General features: G+C 37.6%; 1 pseudogene; it reads left to right on the forward strand.

The window, feature by feature from the left end:
• Nucleotides 1–220: 220 nt before the first annotated feature.
• Nucleotides 221–2,009, forward strand: LOC101127487 (60 kDa heat shock protein, mitochondrial-like; annotated as a pseudogene).
• The last annotated feature ends 4,039 nt before the right edge of the window (nt 2,010–6,048 follow it).

Genomic DNA, 6,048 nt, shown 5'->3' on the forward strand with positions numbered 1-6,048 from the left:
AAGTCCCAACCAAGGTGTCAGGCACTATTATAATAAATAAGAATATATTATTTAATAAGAAATACACACCACTCCAGCCTTTATAAAACATGTAGTTCAAAGTAGAAGAAAGGACTTTTAATTAGTCATTAGGCAAATAGGACAATGAAACAAAAGACATAGCTCAGAAGCAAATATATACTTCCCTCACTGACCGCCGACGACCTGCCTCACCAAGCGCATGCCCTGCCGCCGCCCCACAGAAATACTTTGTTTACCCACAGTCTTTTGCCAGATAAGACCAGTGTCCAGGGTACTGGCTCCTCATCTCACTTAGGCTTATGCCAAAGATAATTTTGGTGCAGATGCCTGAGCCTTAATGCTTCAAGGTGTAGACCTTTTAGCCCATGCTGTAGCCGTTACAATGGGGCCAAAGGGAAGAACAGTGATTATTGAGCAGACAGAGCTGGGGAAGTCCTAAAGTAACAAAAGATAGTGTGACTGTTGCAAAGTCAATTGACTTAAAGGATAAATATAAAAATACTGGAGCAAAACTTGTTCAAGATGTTGCCAATAACACAAATGAAGAGGCTGTGAATGGCACTACCACTGTTACTGCACTGGCACGCTCTATTGCCAAGGAAGGCTTCGAGAAGATTAGCAAAGGGGCTAATCCGGTGGAAATCAGGAGAGGTGTGATGTTAGCTGTTGATGCTATAATCACTGAACCAAAAAAGCAGTCTAAACCTGTGACCACCCCTGAAGAAATTGCACGGGTTGCTACAATTTCTGCAAATGGAGACAAAGAAATTGGCAATATCATCTCTGATGCAATGAAAAAGGTTGGACGCAAGGGTATCATCACAGTAAATAATGGGAAAAGTACCGAATGATAAATTAGAAATTATCGAAGGCATGAAGTTTGATTGAGGCTATATTTCTCCATACTTAATTAATACATCAAAAGGTCACAAATGTGAATTCCGGGATGCCTATGTTCTGCTGAGTCAAAAGAAAATTTCTAGTGTCCAGTCCATTGTACCTGCTCTTGAAATTGCCAATGCTTACTGTAAGCCTTGGTCATAATTGCTGAAGACGTTAATGGAGAAGCTCTAAGTACACTCGTCTTGAATAGGCTAAAGGTTGGTTTTCAGGTTGTGGCAGTCAAGGATCCAGGGTTTGGTGACAATAGAAACAACCAGCTTAAAGATATGGCTATTGCTACTGGTGGTGCAGTGTTTGCAGAAGAGGGGTTGACCCTAAATCTTGAAGACGTTCAGCCTCATGACTTAGGAAAAGTTGGAGAGGTCATTGTGACCAAAGACGATGCCATTCTTTTAAAAGGAAAAGGTGACAAGGCTCAAATTGAAAAATGTGTTCAAGAAATCATTGAGCAGTTAGATGTCACAACTAGTGAATATGAAAAGGAAAAACTGAATGAACACTGGCAAAACTTTCAGATGGAGTAGCTGTGCTGAAGGTTGGTGGGACAAGTGATGCTGAAGTGAATGAAAAGCAAGACAGAGTTACAGATGCCCTTAATGCTACAAGAGCTGCTGTTGAAGAAGGCATTGTTTTGAGAGGGGGTCATGCCCTGCTTCGGTGCATTCCAGCTTTGGACTCACTGACTCCAGTTAATGAAGATCACAACATTGGTATAGAAATTATTAAAAGAACACTCAAATTTCCAGCAATGACCATTGCTAAGAATGCAGGTGTTGAAGTATCTTTGATAGTTGAGAAAATTATGCAAAGTTCCTCAGAAGTTGGTTATGATGCTATGGTCAGAGATTTTGTGAATATGGTGGAAAAAGGAATTATCGACACAACAAAGGTTGTGAGAACTGCTTTATTGGATGCTTCTGGTGTGGCCTCTCTCTTAACTACAGCAGAAGTTGTAGTCACAGAAATTCCTAAAGAAGAGAAGGATCCTGGAATGGGTGCAATGGATGGAATGGGAAGTGGTATGGGAGGTGGTATGTTCTAACTCCTAGAACAGTGCTTTACCTTTATTAATGAACTGTGACAGGAAGCCCAAAGCAGTGTTCCTTACCAATAACTTCAGAGAAGTCAGTTGGAGAAAATGACGAAAAGGCTGGCTGATGTTAAAGAAATCACTAAAACCATCAGTTACTGGTTTCAGTTGACAAAATATATAATGGTTTACTGTTGTCATTGTCCATGCATACAGATAATTTATTTTGTATTTTTGAATAAAAAGTCATTTGTACATTCCTGATACTGGATGAAAGAGCCATGTACCAATGTACTGCTTTCAACTTAAATCATTGAGGCATTTTCACTACTATTCTGTTGAAATCAGGATTTTAGTGCTTGCCACCACCAGATGAGAAGTTAAACAGCCTTTCTGTGGAGAGTGAGAATAATTGTATACAAAATAGAGAAATATCCAATTATGTGACAATCTTTGTGTAACAAAAATTTGTTTAAAGTTAAAAAAACAAATATATACTTGATTTATGATAAAATTAACACATGCTAAGGATGGTCTTGATGTACTTATTTTATACCTTACACAAAAATCACTTTTACATGAATAGTATAAAACAATTAAGCTTCTAGGAAAAAAAACAACAAGAGAATAAATTCATGATTTGGGGGTAGATAACAATTTCTTAAATAAGACAGAAAATCCACAAAGAAAAATATTGACAAATTATACTTTATTAAAATTAAGGACTTCTGATCTCAGAAGAGTCTGTGAAAGGTAAGCCAAAGACTAGAAGAAGATATTTGCAAGACACACATATTCAACAACAGACAAATATACAAAATACATTACAAAAAGAATATAAAACAAACCTCTAACATATCAATGGAGTGTGGTGGGAGAGGCATCCCAATAACAAAGTGAGCAAAGACTTGACCAGGAATTTTACAAAAGAAGATATATAAATGGCTGATATATAAATGGCCAATAAAAAGATATTCATTCTCATTAGTCACCATTATGGAGATGCAATTTATAAAAACACAATGAAGATACCACTACACACACATCAGAATGACTAAATAAAATATTGGCAATATCAAATGTTGACAAGAATGCAAAGTCACTAAAATTTTCATACATTGATGGTGGGAGTTTATTTTTTATTTATTTTATTTTTTATTTTTTATTTCTGTGGGCACATAGTGGGTATATATATTCATGGGGCTGATGGGAGTTTAAATTACTAGAACCCGTTTAGGAAACTGCTTGACAGTATCTACTAACACTGAACATATGCCTACCCATGACCCTGCAAATTTACTCCTAGAAATACACCTAACATAAATACATAAATCTTTCAGAAATAAAAAGCAGATACAAGCACAAAAGAATGTTCATTATAGCAGCAGCAGTCATGATAGCCAGAAATTATAAATGACACAAATGACAATGAACAGTAGAATGGATTAAACAAATCGTGGTATATTCATTCAAAGAAACAGGAAAGAAAGACCATTGCCATTCACACCATGAATGTTACAAACATAATATTGAGCCAAAGAAGACCCCAAGAAATACACTGTATGGTTTCATTTATGTGAAGTTCAAGAAAATACAAACTAATCTGTGGCGCTAGAAGTCAAGATATCGGTTACCTTGAAGGAGCTTATTACTGGAAGAGGGAACAAAGGGGTTTTTGGAGTGCTGGTAATATTATATTTTTTTATCTGAATGGGTGATAACATGTATTGTGCACATGCTGTGAAAATTCATCTCTCTCTCTCTCTCTCTCTCTCTCTCTATATATATATATATATACACACTCATGATTTGTTCACATTTTTGTGTGATGCTATATTTCAATTAAAAGTTTATTTAAATGAAAAGAAAATTAGAAATTTGATGAGAGTTCTGGAAATTAGCAGGATGATATGCAAGTATATCATAGAAGACAGATAAAGTCAGGACAGGCATCCTAAAGGACATACTATTTAAATTGAACTATGGGAATTAGCCAGGAAAAAGTAGGTGTGGTGTCAGCAGCAGGGGACAGATGGAGTGGAGAAGGAGAAGACTCTTTTAGGAAAGAAAGGATTTGAGCAGAAACCTAGACACATGAAAAGGGCATAGCTCATTCAAGATATAGAAGGAAGTCTGATGCAAGCAAAAAGACCTAGGGTAGGAGTGGCAAGAAATGAGGCTGAAGACATAGGCAAGATCTAGGTCAGACAGGGCCTTATATGCCATATCAAGAGTTTCAAATTCTATCTTAAATGCAATGGAAAGTTATACATAGACTTATAGTACAGGCCTGACATGACCTGGTTTTATTGTTAGAAGACGGCTACAGCATGGAGAATTGATTACAGGGAAGAAAGACTGGAATTGGAGAGACTGTTTAAGAGACTGTCACAGTACCCCAAGTAGGAGATGATGGTGGATTTCATTAGCCTGGACAGAGGGAATAGAGAGAAAGAAATGTAGGATGTACATTGATGATGGGATATAAGGTATAAAGAAAAGGTACAAGTCAGAGAGGTTTCCCAGAGGTCTTTCCAGACAACTGAGTGGATGATAATGCCAGCTATTGTGATAGGGAATCCTGAAGAATGGTTAAATCAAGGCAAAAGGATGTGTTCCATTTTAGACATACTGACCTTGAGATCTCTGCAGGACATCCAAGAGGAGGTCTCAAGTAAGCATTTGGATACATAAGTCGCAAATTCAGGATAGAGGGCTGAATTGAAGGCATAGGTCATTAGTGATTCTACTTCTTGTAGAATGTGTGACAGAATTATTTTTCAATATTAACATATGCTTTGTTTTTGTTCGATAATTCTCTTTTACCCCATAACCTACCCCCATTCAGGCAACACGACTTTACCATATTAATTGTATTAAAAAAAGGGCCAAATTCTAGACTTCTAAGTCAAAGCTCTGAAGGACCTGAGGCCCAAATTTTACATCATAAACAATAGATTCAAAATAATACATAATCAGTTAGAATTAGTTTTCCTGCCCCAAAAAAGATAAAGGGTTTGAGGGTTGGGATAGAAAAGAGTTGAAGAAGTGACAAAAATCTACACTTAGGTGGTTTCTCTGATTAGGGGCCCTATTTATTACCCTCTACCCAGACCTGCCCTGGGCTGAGTCTTAGGAAAGGGAGAGAAAACAATGGAAACCTCAGATACGTAATCAGCTTAAATATCGAGGAAACTATGTCTCAGTTCTCCTGTGAGTCCCAGGGAGTTGACAGGTTCTTCAGAGCTACCTTAACATAGAGCAGGGTAACTAAGCTATAATAGACCTGTCCTGGACAGCCTGAGTGTTCCATGCTCCAGTGAGGCATGGGAAAATAATAGAAGTTGCTGAAAGGGAGAAGTGAGCGCTAAAGACCTATTGGTCAATATGAGAAAAACATAACAGCCATTTCAATGGATTGATGACCAAAAAGAAGATGAGAACAAAGATGTATCAAGCAATATAAAAGTCTTATTAAAATACCATTACCTTGCCCCAAATCTACATAACAGATGTTAGCTCTTCCTAGAAAAATGCTGCATAACAAACTATCCCAAACTCAGTGTCTTAAAATAAGAACTATTTAGCAAACATGTCTGCAGGTTTGCTGGGAGTTAGCTCATCTAGGTGGATGTGATGGGGGTAAATTCTGCTGGACATGTCTCTCACCCTTTTTCTAGGACTGGTGGACTAGTTGAGGCTTGTTTTTCTTATGGTGCCAGTGAAGGTACAAAGGTCGGCACATCCAAATCTGCATATGTTTCAAACCTCTAATCACATTACTCCTGCTAATATCCCACTGACGTATATGCCTGCTGGTATCCCACTAAGTCCCGTCACTGAATCTGGAGTGAAGAGCTCAGGATAGCCTTGTCCAAAGGTATTCAGTAAAGAGAAAGGTGAAGAATTGGGGCCATTGATTCTGTGTCTACCACATCCACACTTAGATGAAATCCCTGGAAGTGGAGGAAGGAAATATCTATGATTTAACCACAAAAGATACAAATTAGTGACAGAAAAATAAAATCACATTGCTTGCACACCCAGGATTTCAAATTGGGATTTGAAGGAATATTACAATAGGGGCATAAACA

Source organism: Gorilla gorilla, chromosome 3, assembly GCF_029281585.2.
Source record: "Gorilla gorilla gorilla isolate KB3781 chromosome 3, NHGRI_mGorGor1-v2.1_pri, whole genome shotgun sequence".
Taxonomy (NCBI): domain Eukaryota; kingdom Metazoa; phylum Chordata; class Mammalia; order Primates; family Hominidae; genus Gorilla; species Gorilla gorilla.